This window comes from Myotis myotis, unplaced genomic scaffold, assembly GCF_014108235.1.
Source record: "Myotis myotis isolate mMyoMyo1 unplaced genomic scaffold, mMyoMyo1.p scaffold_m19_p_3, whole genome shotgun sequence".
Classification (NCBI taxonomy): Eukaryota; Metazoa; Chordata; class Mammalia; order Chiroptera; family Vespertilionidae; genus Myotis; species Myotis myotis.
The window spans coordinates 121,939,895-121,956,449 of NW_023416335.1; the positions used below are offsets into that span (position 1 = coordinate 121,939,895).

Below are 16,555 nucleotides of genomic sequence, written 5' to 3' on the forward strand. Positions count from 1 at the left end.
GGTCTTCTGCTTCAAGAATCCAGGCCTGGAAACGCCTATAGGAAGCACTCCGCCAGAGATGTCTAACTTGAGTTTTTCCTGCTTCAGTTCAGTTCTTCCGGGCATACCATGCCCTTTACCAACACTTGGAGGCCTTTAGTTCCTGGGGACACAGAGAGCGGCTCCTCCCGGCAGTATCTAATACACACCCGAACGTCAACATCTCAAATAGTCCGCCCCAAATACCAGGGAAGGATTTCTTAGGTGTGGATGTGGGGGTGGTGAGATCAGAGAGCCTGGCCCCAGGGGGAAAGCTGAGATCCCCGAAAGCAGCGAGGGCCTAGGGCGGTGAATGGGGCCGAGCCCAGGAGCGCGCACACACAGGCCCTGACCTCCCCTCCCCAAGTCAGGTCCCAGCTGCTGCTGGGGCCGTAGGGCGAGGGGAAGGCGTCCTAGCGCCTCTGATGAGCGGCCAATCCGAGAATCCAGGCGGTGGTGCGGGGGTTCCGGAGACCCACAGGCGGCCCGACAGTATCGGGAACCCGTGCCCAGCACGACCCTGGCTTCCCTCCTCGGGCTCCCTCCAGCTTTGACGCAGGGGAACCAGACAGGGGGTGTTGCAGACCCCCCGATCCTCCCGCAACCTCGGCCGGGCCCCCGGCGGCCGCTCCAGCTCATTCTGGCAGCCCTGTCACCCCGCCCCTCGTGCTCAGCCCAGGCCCCGGCCCCGGCCCCCCTGGCCCCCCTCCTCCATCCGCCCCACGGCCTCGCCCCGCCCCACGGCCTTGTCTCGCCCCGCCCCCGCCCCGCAACCCTACCATTCCCAGGCAGGCCCCGCCCCGCGGCCTCGCCTCGCCCCGCCTCCGCGGCATAGCCCCGCCCCCTCCCGCGGCCGGCCCCGCCCCGCAGCCTCGCCATTCCTGGGCAGGCCCCGCCCCCCGTTTCCGCTGGCGGTGGCTGTGGCGGTGGCTGTGGCGGTGGCGGCGAGGGAGCGCGAGGGAGCCGGGATCCCGCATTCCTGGGAGCTCGGTGAGTGCGGCCCCGGGCGGGCGGGTGGCGGGCGAGGGAACGGGCCGGGCGAGCTTGCGGGATCCGGGCCGGCTTTGGGTGAGCTAGGCGAGCCCTTCACCAGGTTTCCAGAGAGGGGAGCGCCTCAGGGGCGCCCCGAGAAGGGGGTGTCGGGAGGGTGGCTGTGGGGCGGAATGAGGGAGGGATGGGGCAGGCTCTCTGCCCAGGAAGAGGAAGGTGTGTGTGGGGGCCCGGGATCGGGGCGAGGAGGGAGCTGCACGGAGAGGCTCGGAGGACCTTTTGAGAGTGGAGCGAGGGAGGGTGAACCGTGGGGTCCCTGGTGAAGGGATGGGCGTTCTGAAGGGTGCAGCAGAAAGGGAGAGCCTGGGAGCTGTCATGGGTTTCTGACAGTGTGGCCCAGGAGACCCCAGTGGCTTGGGGGCTGTCCATACAGCGCCCCCAAGGGAGGGCTAGGGGTTCGGTCAGGACTGGGATCCCGCCCGAGGCCCTCCCCCCACTCCCCCTCCCCCCATTCCTTGGGTCACTGCTGGCTGATCGGCACTCAGAGTGACAGAGCTTTGGCACACCTCGAGGTACACGATGTAGTCCATCTGTGCCTCAGCTTTGGAACTTTAAGAAACTTTCTTGTGGTTAAATAAAAAAAGCCCAAAGAAGAAACTGGCTTGTTATGAGGGCAGTATTTGTACGTGTGTATCTCGAAACTGGAGTCTTGGTTCGCCTTTCTTTGCAAAAGATACTGGTCTCTTCTCTACCTCTTCTCTACCTCTTGCCTGCAGTGTCGGGGGAAATTTGAAGCATTGGGTAGTATGGGATCCCCTGGGCTGTGTGGACCTTTCCCCAAAACGGGAATAAGAAGGCAGCCACTCACCTCCCTTTGGTTCAGAGAACCAAACTCATTATGTGAGGGTGCCCTTCTGACCTGCAACTGTCCTCTCTCTGACTCAGGCATTTCCTCCTCCAGGAAGCTTTCCTGGACTAGTGGGGAAAACTGAGGACTCAGGCTCTGATCCCTGTGTACCAGCCCGCTTTCCTCTCTCTACTAAAAATAGTTATTGGGAATGTTTTGTATGTAGTTCTGCTATAAAGATGTACAGTCAGCTTATCATCATAAGTAATAGAGGGGAGAGGTATTATGGATAATTTCAAACAATGGACTGTACAAATCATTTATATTTAGCTAAGGAATGCAGCCAGGGAGGCAGACATTTACACCAGCTTTCTACCCTCTGCCTGGTTCTGGCATGGCTGTTGCAGCTGGGTGGTGGGTCGGGGGTGAGGAATGGAAGAGGATAGGGGTGGATAAAACTTGAAGGGTAATTCTGTTCTGCACTCATTCATGGAAGACCTGCTATGTACAAGGCTTTGGACAGCGGAGAGTGGGCTACAATGAAGTGGGATTATTTTTTTATTTGAATTAATCAGATATTAATCTTTTTAAAATCTAGGAACTGATATTTAATATTAATAACAATAACTAGTGTTTATAAAATAATATATAGTTGGCCAAGTGCTTTCTCTGCACATTAGGCGTATATAATTTTATTTGATTCACATATAACCTTTTAAAGTATATGTTATTTTTAATTGCCTTCTTATAGGTTGGGAAAATGAGGCTCAGAGAGAATAAATTACTTCTTTGAGGTCACAGAACTCATTAAGTGGAAGAAATAGAACTTGAACCTGTGGCCTCTGACCCATCATGCCTTGTGCTTTCCTATTGTGCTCTGCTGCCATCAGCCATTTTTCTCTATTGAGCTGGAGGATCTTAGCCTCAACACCACCTATGTGTGCAGCGATGAGCACATTACCTCCTCTTTCCAAATTTCTGTTTTGGAGGGTTATTGGGGTAAAATCTTTCTAGAGTCTCTGCTGGCACCAGATAATTAGCAGTATAAGATCATATTGGCAGCCAATCAGACAATTAATAAGTGAAAAAAAATTTTAATTGTGGTAAAAAACACAAAATTTATCATCTTAAACATTTTAAAATGTCCAGTTCAATTGCATTAAGTATATTCATTGTGCATCAGATCTCCAGAACTTTCTCATCTGCATAACTGAAACCGTATACCCATTAAACAGTAACTTTTCATTTCTCCCTCCCCCAGCCCTTGGCAACCTCCATCCTACTTACTGTGCTTTATTCAGCTCCTACTATGTGCTTAACAAATGTTGCCTTTGAGGCATTAAGGAGAAGCAGCTCAGCTTAAGCAGGAAGCCCCTGGGCCAGGGGTAGCTGGCCAGTATGCCGGTCCTCATCCCTGAGTCTAACTCCAGCACTGGAGTGTTGTTAAGTGAATGAGCTAGTTGGTGAGGCCTTGGGCAAGTGCCTTCACCTCTCATAGCTTTAGTTTCCTGCTTGCAAAGTAAGGATAACAATAGCAGTCTTTCAGGCCTTGGGAGGAGCAATGAGGTAATGTATGTGAAGCATGAAGCTTCGGGCCTTCTACATAGCAGGTGTGCAGAAGATGGTGGCTGTTATTTATACTCTAGCTGAGGAGACTAGACTAATATGGTTGGAACAAGACTTCTTTTTTTCTACTATTAAGGCCCAGGCCTGCTGTGGTTGTCGTCGCCAGTGACTGAGGGAATGGATCTAATCCAAGTGCCATAGCCTGGCACTGACATCCTTTTTCTCCATTCCAGGCCTGCCTGTGTAGCCTTATCTCCCACTGGTCTCCCTCCAGGAACCCTCAGTTCTAGTCAGATGGATCTCCCAAGCATGCTTGGCTCATTCCTTCTTCGTCTTTTAGTTCATACTGTCCCATCTTCCTGGAATGCTCGTCCCCAGTCCTCCTTTCCCTCTTTCAAGGCCCTACTCATGTCTGAGCTCTTTCATGGAACCTTCCCTGGCCACCTATTCTAAAAGTTTCTTTGGAGCTCCTATGACATTTTTTGTCTTCATCTCTCCTGGCTTTTATATATTACATGGGATGATTCTTCAGTGAATTTGATGAATACTTAGTATGTATGTGTCATAGTTCAAGAGCCTGTGCTAAGTTCTGGTGATGCAAAAAGTAAAAAGGTAAAGGTTCTTGTCTTCATGGGGCTTATAGTGCAGTAAAGGGTTAAGAAAGGGGTTCAACAGTGACAATTCAAACTATAAGGTGAGTGGCTGTGAGAGGAGAATGTGGGTTCAAACAGCAGGATAAGTCACCCTGATTCTGGAGGAATGCTTCATGTAGCAGGTGGTATCTGACATAAACTTTGAAGGGTGGCTTGCATTTCAACAGAAGGGAGGAGGAACCAACCTGAGGAAAGGCACTAAGTAAGTGTTGGGGTGTGTGAATAGCATAGGTGGGCCAGTGAGTGGGTTATATGAAGGGAAGCAGGGAAATAAAAGGCTAGATAGGGAGCTAATGGCTATATTGTAGGCAGCTTCAAATGTCCAGCCAAGGAATTTCATCTATCCATTCATTCAAGAGAAGGTGAATGCCCACCATGTGTACTCCTTGGGAGGCCCTGGGAACTTGGCAGGGTTTTGAATAGGGGTTACAGAAGCAGGGCTAGGCCTCCGGTATGTGAGTCTGGGGTCTGTTAAGAGGGGAGATCATGGTGGGGAGAGTGGCTGGATAGCTGTGAGGAATGGAGAGAAAGGACTGAACCTGAGACATTTTGGAAGAAGGATTGAGACAGTTTGTGAATTGGTTGGCTGGGGTGGTGAGGAAAGGATGAAGGGGGATTGAAATGGATTCTGAGCATCATTGGGAAGATGCAGTGCCACTTGCTGCTCTAGTGAGTATCATAGTTTCTCTAATTCAGTGGTTCTCAACCTTCCTAATGCTGCGGCCCTTTAATACAGTTCCTCATGTTGTGGTGACCCCCAATTTCATTGTTACAAATTGAACATAATTAAAGCATAGTGATTAATCACAAAAACAATATGTAATTATATATGTGTTTTCCGATGGTCTTAGGCGACCCCTGTGAAAGGGTTGTTTGACACCCAAAGGGGTCGCAACCCACAGGTTGAGAACCGCTGCTCTAATTAGATTGTAAGCTCCTTCAGGCTTAGATTCTAATCACCTCTATGTCCTCCTTGGCCCAGTACCCACTGCTGAGAGACATAGAGTAGGCACAGTGTGGACCCCTGACATTTCAAGAAATTAGTCTTGTCATGGGAATGTAATGTATGCATGGTGACTATCCTATCCTATATAATAAAAGCCTAATATGCAAATCAACCGAATGGCAGAATGACCAATGGAACAACCAATCATTATGATGCATACTGACCACCAGGGGCAGATGCTTAACACAGGAGCTGCCCCCCAGCCTGCAAGCCCCAGGCCAGCCAAGGCAGGTGCCAGTGGGGGCACTCCCCCATCGCCCCACTGGTTGCCCCACAGAGGGAGGCGACCTGCGGCAGTGGCAGTGGTGGTGGTGGTGGGGGGTGGGGCCAGCTGGTGAGCAGGTGGCAGCGGGGAAGGAGGGAGAGGGGAGGCGGGGACCAGCAGTGGCAGAGGCAGGGTGATGGGGGGGCCCACTTGGGCGGGGCCAGCGAGCAGGGGCGCCAGGCTGGCGAAGGCGGGTGTCAGCGTGGCCTAGGGACCCTACCCATGAACGAATTTTGTGCACCAGGCATCTAGTAGTTTAATAATACTGTACTGTATATTTGAAAGTTGGTAAGTGAATAGATCTTAAAAGTTTTCATCACAAGAAAAGAAAATTGTAACTATGTATGTATGTTGATGGATGTTGACTAGACTTATGTGGTTGTCATTTTTTAATATGCACAAATATCAAATAATTATTTGTATATCTGAAACTAATATAATTTATATGTCAATTATATTTCAATAAAAAATATGAAACCATTTTGCCATTCCCCCCACCCAAAATAATCTTGTACCTTCTAGAATCCCAAATTTGCATCCACAGTAATATTTTTACATGGGCCTGGATTTCTCCAGAGTCATGTTTCCACAGAGCCAAGTGTTTCCTGTGTATATCTTTACACCCCAAATTAACTACCCTTTACACTTCTGCTACAATTTCATCTCTCATTTGATGGCCATTTTCCACCAAGTTTTTATTGCTCCACAATAGTACTTTGGATGTGGTGGAGATGAAAACAAAGTGGCCTATTCTTTACATCAGCCACCTAGGATATATGAATCAAACTCGTGTCTCAGTAAAGTTACACACTTTTACATTTCTTGAAACTTTGGGTTGCTTGTGAGTGATCAAAATTACAAACATTAAATCTTTGGATGCCCGGGGCCTACCTCAGAGATGACATGGGTACTCTTACATAACTGCCCATACCAGACATCACTGATCACAGTGGTCTTTCCAGAGCTTGGGTTCTGCTAATAATGCTTGAAGCACCCACCACCAGCTCAGTGGAATGGGCACAGCAGCTGGAACCAGTGTGCCATTTCTGGCTTTCTCCACCTATTGAATGAATGGGTTCTTGATGGGAGACTGCTGCCCCAAAGAGCGGCCACTGCTGGACAACATTCACCCTAGAGTGGCTACACAGAGAAGTGATGACCTAATTTTTGTTTTCCTGCAGGAATATCCTGGGATCTTATCTGTCAGCAGCCAAGGTGCTTGTAGGAAATTCAAAGAAAACAGGTCAGTGTTGGTCTGGGTCCATTGTGGTGGGGCCTTAGAAAGTCTTTGTGTTATAAACTGAAGTCAAAGTTTCTTTTGTCCTTTAACTGTGAGTTGGGGAGGGAGGATAACATAGGATACTGATATTTTTTAGACTGACTCTCTGCCCTAGCACTTGGCTTGGAAGTGATAAGCTCCTTAACTTGGGCTTTGGGGGCCAGGAGAGAGATCGTCCTCCCTACTGTTTCTGATTGGCAGCTAGCAGTATTCTTAATTTCTTCCTTGGAGAACCACCCTGATTTTAAGGAGGAAGCCTAGGGAAGCAGGAGAGGCCTGTAACTTCCTGTTTCCTGTCTCCTCCCAGCAGGCTTGGGAGCTAGGGTGAAGGAGCTCCCACCAGCCATTCAGAAAAGCATCTGTGGGAATCTGGCCAATGCTACCTAACTCTTATTCCTCTGCACTGGCTGCTACAGGAATGCCCCTGGCCATCCAGGTGGCACCCTCTGCCAGGACCCTCATCAAGATCCTCTTCTCTGCTCCTACAGACTCCTGGGGTCTTGCTTTGTTCCCAGCACTTGTTCATCCAGACCCTGTGGAGCTACCTTAGGCAGCCTGTGTGGATGGTGCTGATTCAGGTTCCCTAGGGTTGCTGTTTACAGACCCTGGTCTTTTTATGTTTTACTTTCTGTGTGTTTTATTCTGTGGCTTCCTCCTGGTGAGTAATTTGTAAATCTTCTACCTTCTAAGAATCTAGCAGTGTGGCAGTGGAGGTGGTGGTTGCGGAAAGGATGGTGTTGGCTGGTAGCTTATCCTGCCAAAATATTCCCTTCTCTAAGTTCCAGCAGAAATTATTTGGTGTTCCAGGAGTGGCCACCAACCTTATTGTCCTGCCATGTTTTGCGCATTTTACTTGGGTTGCCAATATTTATATTTGTCACTATCCTCATGAGCTACAGTTTCAGACTCTTTACATATGTCCACTGCTAATTTATTTAAAGTGTATTAATCTTAATTTAAATCTCACTTAATTTTCACAAGAGTCCAGGGAGGTAGCTGTCATTTCCCCCCATTGTATAAAGGCAGCAGCTACGGAGAGAGCTGGTCAGAGACTTGCAGGGTTCAAACCTAGGCAGGCTGGCTGCCACGCTGCCTGTCCTACTGCAAACCTTGGCTGGCTGTTGTCATAAGGTCCTGGGTAGGGCCTGCCTTGAGCTGCTGCAGCAGGAATATGGAAACTCCCATTTTAAGTTTCCCCCCCTCCCTGGGACCTGGATGGGTGTCCACTTTCATTCTCACTGCTCTTGGATTTGGGGTACCACCTGTGAGTGGACTGTGCAGGGCAGACAGGCACATGGGCCTGCGCTGAGGGAAATCAGCCTGGTGAAAATCAGGTGGTGGGGAGGGAAGGCCTGAGGCCAAGTGATGAGCGGCCTTGCTGCTCAGCACATCCTGGCTCCTCACAGCATATCCTGTCCCATGACACAGATTCTGCGGGGCCTGGTCCTAGGGGGAGGACTTGGTGGGGAGCTTCCCAGGAGGCCTGCATGGTCTGACATCACCAGTCATCTTAGCCAGATGACCGTCCTTCTGTGCATCTGTGTTGAAGCTGCAATGAGGGAGACCTGAGTGGAGGACTTTCCAGACAGGAAGTGTATCCTCTCCTATGGCTTTGGCCTCAGAGGGCTATGGTTCGTCTGTCATGCTGTTGAACCTCTGGAATGATGACCAGCTCCCGGGCCGGTGGTTCTAATCCTGGCCCCTGCCTTTGCCTCTAACAGGCTCGGTGACCTTTGGCAAGTTACTTGCTTTCTTCAAGTCGTCTTCTACCCACAGAAGGGGTGGCTGGGTTATCGATTGCTAAGGTTCCTTCAGCTCTGATGGAGGTGGTTTCTCAGGTGGGACAAAGGCACAAGTCTTGGCTTCTAATCCTGGGGCTTTCCAGATACCTTTTCCTCTGACAGTGTGCTCTCTGGCCCTGGCCTAGAAGTGGATGGAAGAGGAAAGAGTAAAGTTAACGAGTAAACCCAAGGCTCTGATTTTTGATAGAAGCTGGATGAGGGTGGAGGTTGTTTACAGAGATGGTCACCTGTCTGGTTAGTGGCAGGGCCTTGCTGCCTGACTTCCACCCAGTGCTCATGGCTCTGCTGCTACTTTCATTTTAACTGCCTCCTGCCCCAGCCTGATGCATTTAGGAGGTAGAAGGCTCCATTGCTGGGGTCCAGCACAACAAGTTAAGAATTTCAACTTCAATGATAGCCACAGCATAATGAAACAAGAGTGTCTGCCTGGGTGAAGTCCAGCTTCCAAACCCTATCCCTCCTCTCAAACCATAAACACAACCAAAAACTTAGCTGAACTGGACTGGGGCACAGGAGGAGTGGGTGGAGCCAGGAGGAGCACATCCACTGGCTTTCAGTGTCCCAGTGTGTGTGCTTCAGTCTATGCAGATTACTAGTACTTTTTGATTATCCATTGTTTATTATTATCTGTGCTTTTGAATTTACCACACCCTTTCCTCCCCCTGTCTTCCAACACCCTCGCCCCTTACAGTGGCTGGAAATTAATTGTACTTCGAATACTCGCTTACTTTCTGAGAGACTCGTGACCAATTCTATGCTCAACGGTCAGCATTTGTTAAAATATCTGACCTTGTGATGGGAAGAGGAAAGGATGGGGATGGAGAACAGTCCAGGGGTCTGAAGAGTCAAGCAGCTCGGTGGATCCCCTGGAAACCCTCCATTAATTAGAGAGGCGTGCTGTCACTGCAGCAGACTGAGGGGCCTCATGGCCTCTGGTTCAGGATCTTGGTGAGTTCTGGGCCTTGGCCTTAGCACCTTAGGGCTGCTGCTGATCCCCACAGCACCTTTGAGCAAACTTGAAAAATTTCTCTTTCTCAGGTTAAAAATAAAAATTAAACTGAATATGTTATTGTCAAACCTGAACAACATCCAATTGCATAGGATAGCCTTCTAGAACCCTGGCAGGCAGGGCCCTGGCTGTGTATATACCTGTGCTCACACCCCTCCCCCCCTGTCAGTTTCAGAGTCTGGGAGAAGGCCTGGGTGAAAGGGCATGTGAGAACAGTGGACAGGTGAGGAAAGTGATCTCAGGGGATGCTCAGAGCAAGGTTGGAACAAGGTGTGGCCATGTACGTATGTGTGTGTGTGTGTGTGTGTGTGTGTGTGTGTGTGTGTGTAAGAGAGAGAGGGAGGGATGGAGGGAGGGAGGGAGGGAGAGAGAGAGAGAGAGAGAGAGAGAGAGAGAGAGAGAATATGTATGCTTGAGATAGAGAGAGAGGATGTGTATACTTGCCCTGGAGTGTGCATGGCTGGGTATGCCTACATGGGTTTGTGTGGGAGGGCTCTCCTGCATTGTTCTGGGACTCAGCTGAGAGGCCCACCTGAGCACTTTCAATAGATTATTACATATCTATGACATGAATGCCCCCTCCTTAGAGGGTTTGTAAAACTCAAACACAGTATCTGGTAGCCCCTTCTAAGCCCTTTCACTTGGCCACCTGCCATAGTGTGGAGACTAAGTCTTAGGTGCCTACCATTCCAATAAGTCCTAGGGGTGGTGGTGCCAGGGACAGAGGGAGCAGACACTGTCTCAGCAAGTCCCCAGCTCCCACTTGGGCCAAATCCTATAGAAGGGCTCAGAGGGGCAGGGTGATGGGCTGGGTTTGAATGGGGGTATATGTTTAGGGGTGTGTGAACATACAGAATGACGTGTTTTGTTTTAGAGAAAGGTAGAGGTCAACGCTTGCAATTTTCCACTTGTCTTATTCCTAGGAGATTCTAAACAGCTTTGTTTAAAAACTGGACATGCAGATTGCAGAGACCTGAGTGAGGAAGAGCTGTTGGGTCCCCCAGGAAGGCAATTAGGTTTGAAGCCAGAGTTTGGATCGTATGCAGCATGTGGGACCTGGAGTGTGGGGAGGGGGCTCTGAGAACATCCCTGAAGGCATGAGTCACTCTATATTAGCAGCTAGCAAACTGGCTTCCACTTGATTGCTGCTGGAAATGGGCAGGGTAGGAAGGAAGTGCCCGCCCATGGTTATCACCCACCATCCTGGCTGTGGGCAGCACAGAGGGTTGGAACTACCTGCCCCCCTCCCACTGTTAGACAAGAAGCTGGAGATAGTGGTGGCCAGTTGGCTGGTCTGTGAAAGTCTCCTTTGAGGGGCAGTCAGTACCTGCAGTGCAGGGAGAATAATTCAGGACACCATCCAATCAAGGACAGGCCTGGGTGGAACTTTCTCTGGGGACCCGGGGAGGAGCCCATGGGAGCTGGGACTGGGCATTGAGGGAGAGGTGAATTTAGAGAGGCAAAGGTAGGGGCTCGCTGAGTGGTTGCAGTGAGGATGTCAAGCTTGGAGATCTGGGTAGGGATGGGTGTGGCCTGGGTAGTTGGACTGGAGATAATCCAGGGGAGGGGCACCTTGAATGCCATCCAGAGGAGGCTCAGATTTTGCGAGGCTAGCTGTGGGGAGCTAGTGTTGGTCCCTGAACAGGAGAATGAAGGATGAAAAGGGATCTTTTAGGAAAAATTAGCTTGTAGCAGAATTGAAGATGAATTTTTTAAGAGTACCTTGGTTGTTGTAAAAAATAGTACAAACTCATTATAATAGTCAAACATGACATAAATTATAGAAAAGTAAATCTATACTCCTGCCCTTCAAAGGTAATCACTGTTAATACTTGGTTTATATCATTTTCAGGTAGTTTTATGATAGACTAACATCCAGCTCTCCACCTATTACCTTATCAATTTCCATAAGTAGAATTGTATTGTACTTACTGATTGGCAACTTCTTAAGCCACTTTTCCACATCAGTGCATATAGAATGACCTCGTTCTTCTGAATAGCTACATAGACTTGCTGGATGAGCTTAATATAAATTATCTATGGCTGCATAATATACCACTTCAAAATTTAGTAGGTTAACACAACAACCATTTTATTTGCTCACAATAATGTGGGTTAGCCCTTTGGACTGGGCTCTGCAGGACCTGGATGGTCCAAGGGAGCCACTCACATGTCTGGAGATTGGCACTGCTCTCAGCTAGATCTTTTTCCACATGATTTCTCATTCTCAAGGAAACTAGCCTTTTAGGTGAAAATGGAGTTTCCAAGACCTCTTGAGATCTAGGCTCTAATGTCTCACAGTGAATAATCCATCTACTGCTTGGTTAGAGCACCAGCTGGAACTCCAGGGTTGGGGGGAAGACTCCATTCTCCCCCGCCCCCCCCCTTTTTTTTTGTTAATCCTCACCCAAGAATATTTTTTCCATTGATTTTTAGAGAGAGTGGAAGGGGGGAGGGTGGGGGAGAGAGAGAGAGACACACGCACATTGGTGTGAGAGACACACATCAATTGGTTGTCTCCTTCATGTACCCCAACTGGGCCTGGAGTTCAAACCTGCAGCCCAGGTATGTGCCCTTGACCAAGAATAAAACCCGAGACACTGGGTGCGCAGGCTCTAACCACTTAGAAACACCATTCAGGGCAAGACTCCACTCTTGATGGGAGGACTGGCAAAGTCACACCGAAGGCATGTATATGTGTTCAGGGGTGGGAGGGAATGGATGTGTAGTCCTCCATGTACCCAGAAGGTGGAGAATTAGAATATATGGGAATAGACCCCACAGATCTTTGGAAGATAGTACAGGCCCCTTCCCTTCCCAAACCACTCTTTGCCTCAAATGAATCAACTAGGGAAAATAGCAGGAGCAAGACACTTAATCTTCATTTTGGGTTGGAGTGGTGTTTGAGGTGGATTCTGTGTGTTTCTGTGGGACTTATGCTGGTAGGGCTTGGGGTGATCTAGGATTTGAGCGTTGTGGTAGACAGCTTCTCCTGCTGGGGTTGCTAGAGCTGTAGAAGTGGAGCTGGGGCCATCCTGCCCCCCAGAGCTGCCAGGAGCCTGGCTGCTGGATACCCCTGCTAACTATCATGGCCTCTGAAGAATGAGTCAGTGAGTGACAGGTCTTTAAGAAAGCCAGCTGGTCATTGCAGATCCAGGCCTCTGCTGGGAATTCACTCATTCATTCACCCAACAAATACTGTACCTACTCTGCTCCAGGCTTTCTCCCCATTCTCTTGTAACTCTGATGTGAAATAAGACCGCCCAGGTCTGTATGTATGATTCATAGGCTTCACTTTTCCTTCTCAGGAAACTCACAGTGGACTTAATATTTTCACTTCCCACAATGTATTCTTTTTATAGTTTTCTTATCACCTGCCTTGGTAGCTCTTCTCTCCTGTGAATTCACCAGTGGCGGTGAGGCAGGAGACAGGGAAGAGCCAGCTCCTGGTTGTTAAGGAATCCCCAGTCCTGGTTGAGAGGATGCTGCAGCAGAGCTGCTGGTAAAGTCCTCCCAGCGCTAATCATTCATCAAACTTACGTCTCCCTGCAGATCTCAGGCCAGACTTGATGAAATACACTTTCCTAGTACAACAGTGTTCTCTCGCCTGCCATCTGCCTGGTGGCTTGTGCATTCATCAAATAAGAACAAAGGCTGAGTGGACTTTCACATTTGAAAACCCCTTGGTGTTTTATTTGCTTCTTGCTCTCTCTTGGCATCTCTTGGGAAAGAAATGTTTTGTGGCCGAGAGGTTCACTGTTTGGGCAACGGTGCAGAGCACACTGCACAGCTCAGCCTCTTGGTCACTCTCTTCCTTCTTGACTGTGCTGTGGGAGAACTGGCCCAGCTCAGAGAGACAGCTTGGTGAGGACCATGGGTGGGGAGGGGCAAGTGACTGCACCACACTTGGGAGCTACCTTGATGCGTCTGGGTGACTTTGGCGCCAGCATTGTGCTACCGTTGCAGGGTTAATGATATCTGATCAGCTTATGGGCTTCATGTGCACCAGTGCTTAGTGTTGATGTCTGCAAACCTTTAAGAAATCTGGCATCACAAGCAAGACAAGAAACCTCAGCAATGCTTTTGGCTAAGGAATTGGAAAAACTGGATGGAGGCCCTCAGTCTGCTCCAAGTTGGCCAGTTTGAAGCATATAATAGGTAAATTCCCCATAAGCGAGACCCAAGAGGCCCCTATATGGTGCCAGACTTCTCTTCCAGCCTCCACCCACCATTTCTGAGTCTCTACGGCTGTGAGGATGGATTCCCACTTCAGCATGCTCAAGAGTCACACTATCAGTTCATCAACAAGTAATCACCGAGCACTTTGATTCCTTAAGGGTCTGAGGCACCTTTTGGGCCAGGTGCTCTGTGTGATAAGAGAGCTTCAGCTGATGTAGGATAGGTGAGTCCCCAAACCTTTCCTGGCTATCAATTGTGTTTTTGTTTTATCTGGTTCTGTTCCCTCAGGGTTTGGTCCTGCAGCATCCACAGCCCTAGGAGTGGGCTCTGAAAATAGCAAGGGATGAGACTGCTAGTAGATGCCTCCAGAGCTTTCTCTGTCGGACTCAAAGGAGATGACCACTGAAGTCTTACTGCCCTATTTCATACCTAATTTGGCATCAAAATGATGTTACCTCAATTTTATTCTCCACCTTCCTCACAGCTTATCCAAATGACTCTTGGTCATTTTACCAGTTCAGGTGTCCCTGTTTTGTGGTGGTGGTGGCTTTAAATCAAGTACTTTAAACATATTCTTGCTTCATGTCATGAACAGACACATAGGAGTGGCCACATTTTGAACCCAGCGGTATAGGGAACTGGTCTTTGGCCCTGGTGTTTTTGAGACCCTGCAGCCACCTCACCCTCCCCATGCACCAGGATTCCAAGCAGCCTTCCCACTGCCAGATATCTGTGTGCAGCCCCCTGGGAAGCTCTGATAGGCAGGGCATTTCTGATGGCTCACCTCAGTCTCTCTCTATTCCTTCTGAAGAGCAAAGGTCTTGGTTTCCCCCTCCACTGATGCTTTGCATGTTTTCTCATTGCCTAGCAATCTGGTGGGCACTCCAATGTTTTTTGAATGAGTGAATAGTGCATTTGTGATGTAAAAAGAAACTTGTCCCTAATCTAGCCATTTCCCCAGGACACTTAGCGCACTTGCATGACTTAAAACCATCCATCCCCATCGTCTCAGGGGCTTGAAATGTCTCTGGGAGGAAGCAGGACTCCTCCTAAGGCAGGAGCTCCTTATTAGAGTCTGCAGCTCTGGGAGGGGGACTTACGCTGCCTTTCCCCAGAGGTGGAGAAGAAGTTACAGGGAAGAGGAGGCCACTGCTTGGGAGTTTCATAACTGAGGGAACGGAGGCTGGTTATCCCAGGATCTCCAGGCAGTTGAGCAGAGGAGCCTGGAGCCAGACTTTCTGTTCCCAACCCTGGATTCTGTGTGCTCCCCTCCCCCAGCACCCTGCTCCTATCTTTCTTAATTCACCCAGGGGTGCCTTCGAGTTTCCAGCACTTTGTGTGTGTGGGCAAAATAGGCCATTTGTAGGAAAACATGCATACAAAATGGCCAAATCCATGAGGACTTGAGAGAGGCATGTGTAGGGTTATTTTGGGTTTGGTGGACTGGGCTCAGATCTCTCTGGCATTCCGGGCCACTGGCCTCTCAGAATTGACCAGAATGGAAGGATGATAAAAATCAAGGCTCCAGGAATAGCCCAAGAATTTGCTTATTCTTAACCCCTGTAAAGAGGTGCTGCCCAACCCAGAGCTGAGTGTGTGGGTCTTGGGGAGGGGGAGAAGGAGGGTTCAAGGCAATTTCCTCTTCCCCTGGGAGGAGAGGGGTGGCAAGCACAGTGCATGGCTCAGGGCCAATCTGTTAAGGGAGTTGGACATAGAGGCCATAGGAATGTCTCTCCCCCACCAGTTAGTTCATCCCTGCCTCTGGGGGTCAGCTGGTAACTCCCACTGGCTGGGTTGGTGGGCCAGGCTCTCTGTCTCTCTGTCCCTTTTGTTTCTCCGACCCTCTCAGCCTTAGGAAGGCTCAGGACAGCTCTGGCCTCCAATCTTCAGGGAGCTTTATTTCTTCTCCCTTCCCTGGAGTCAGGCCCAGAGTTACTTTTGCTCAGTGCACGTGAGGGAGACACATACCTAGCACCTACCCAGTGGATGTTCAGGAGCTAAGTGAGGCCAGGAATCCGCCAGTGCCTGGAAGGAGCTAGAGTGGACATATAGCAGCAAGCCTGCGTAGACATTCACAGGCTCACTGTATCATCCAGAGCAATCCATAGGGCTGGTGGGGCAGTGGGGACTGGAACTGGGAGTCAGGACTCCTAAGTGGTCCTGGATCAGTTGTCAATTCTCTGGGCCTTAACTTTTTTCATCTGTAAAGCCAGGAGTCTTTGATCCCTGAAGTCCTTTCTGACTTAAGAGTTATCTGATTCTAGGAGTCCTAGGGAGGCAAAACTTTTCAGGTGGGTACGATGTTTTTGTTGTCTCTGGTGTTTGTTTCAAACGGGAGCAGGCTAAGGGCACAGATGTCACAGCCAGGACTCAAACCTTTCTTCTGTTCTCTGGACTCTCCAACTTAGGAGAACTGCAAAGTCCGACTTTGTAGTTCAAAAAATCAGTTGTGCCCTAACCGGTTTGGCTCAGTGGATAGAGCGTCGGCCTGAAGACTCAAGGGTCCCAGGTTCGATTCTGGTCAAGGGCATGTACCTTGGTTGCGGGCGCATCCCCAGTGGGGAGTGTGCAGGAGGCAGCTGATCGATGTTTCTCTTTCATCGGATGTTTCTAACTCTCTATCCCTTTCCCTTCCTCTTTGTAAAAAAATCAATAAAATATATTTTTTAAAAAATCAGTTGCCCTTCCAGGACAAGGCGATCCCTCTGGCCTTTAAGATGAGGTCCAAGTGACTGAGTGAGGCATGCAGAGTCTGCTGTGAACTGGCACCTGCCCCCTCCAGCCTCATTGCTTCCCTCTGTGAGCCACTGTGTCCCTGTTGTTTCTGTAATGCCAGGTTACCCAGGGCCCCTCTTCCCTCTCCCACCATGAAGGTTCTCATTTCTCATTGTCCTTGGTGTGTCTACCTTGGTTGAAGTGCCCCTCCTATCCTGCCTTGTTT

At 49.6% G+C, this 16,555-nt stretch overlaps 1 protein-coding gene across 8 annotated transcripts in view; it reads left to right on the forward strand.

Annotated features, from left to right (window-relative positions):
* Positions 1 to 909: 909 nt before the first annotated feature.
* Positions 910 to 16,555, forward strand: part of TSPAN9 (tetraspanin 9) — a 208,229-nt gene continuing 192,583 nt past the window's right edge. For 4 of the 8 annotated variants that reach the window (XM_036298111.1, XM_036298113.1, XM_036298112.1 and 1 more), the window contains exons 1-2: positions 910 to 1,008; positions 6,527 to 6,588. The gene's annotated coding sequence lies outside the window, so the exon portion shown is untranslated. The remainder of the gene's footprint in view (positions 1,009 to 6,526; positions 6,589 to 16,555) is intronic. The other 4 variants (XM_036298109.1, XM_036298117.1, XM_036298110.1 and 1 more) reach the window with 2 other exon arrangements.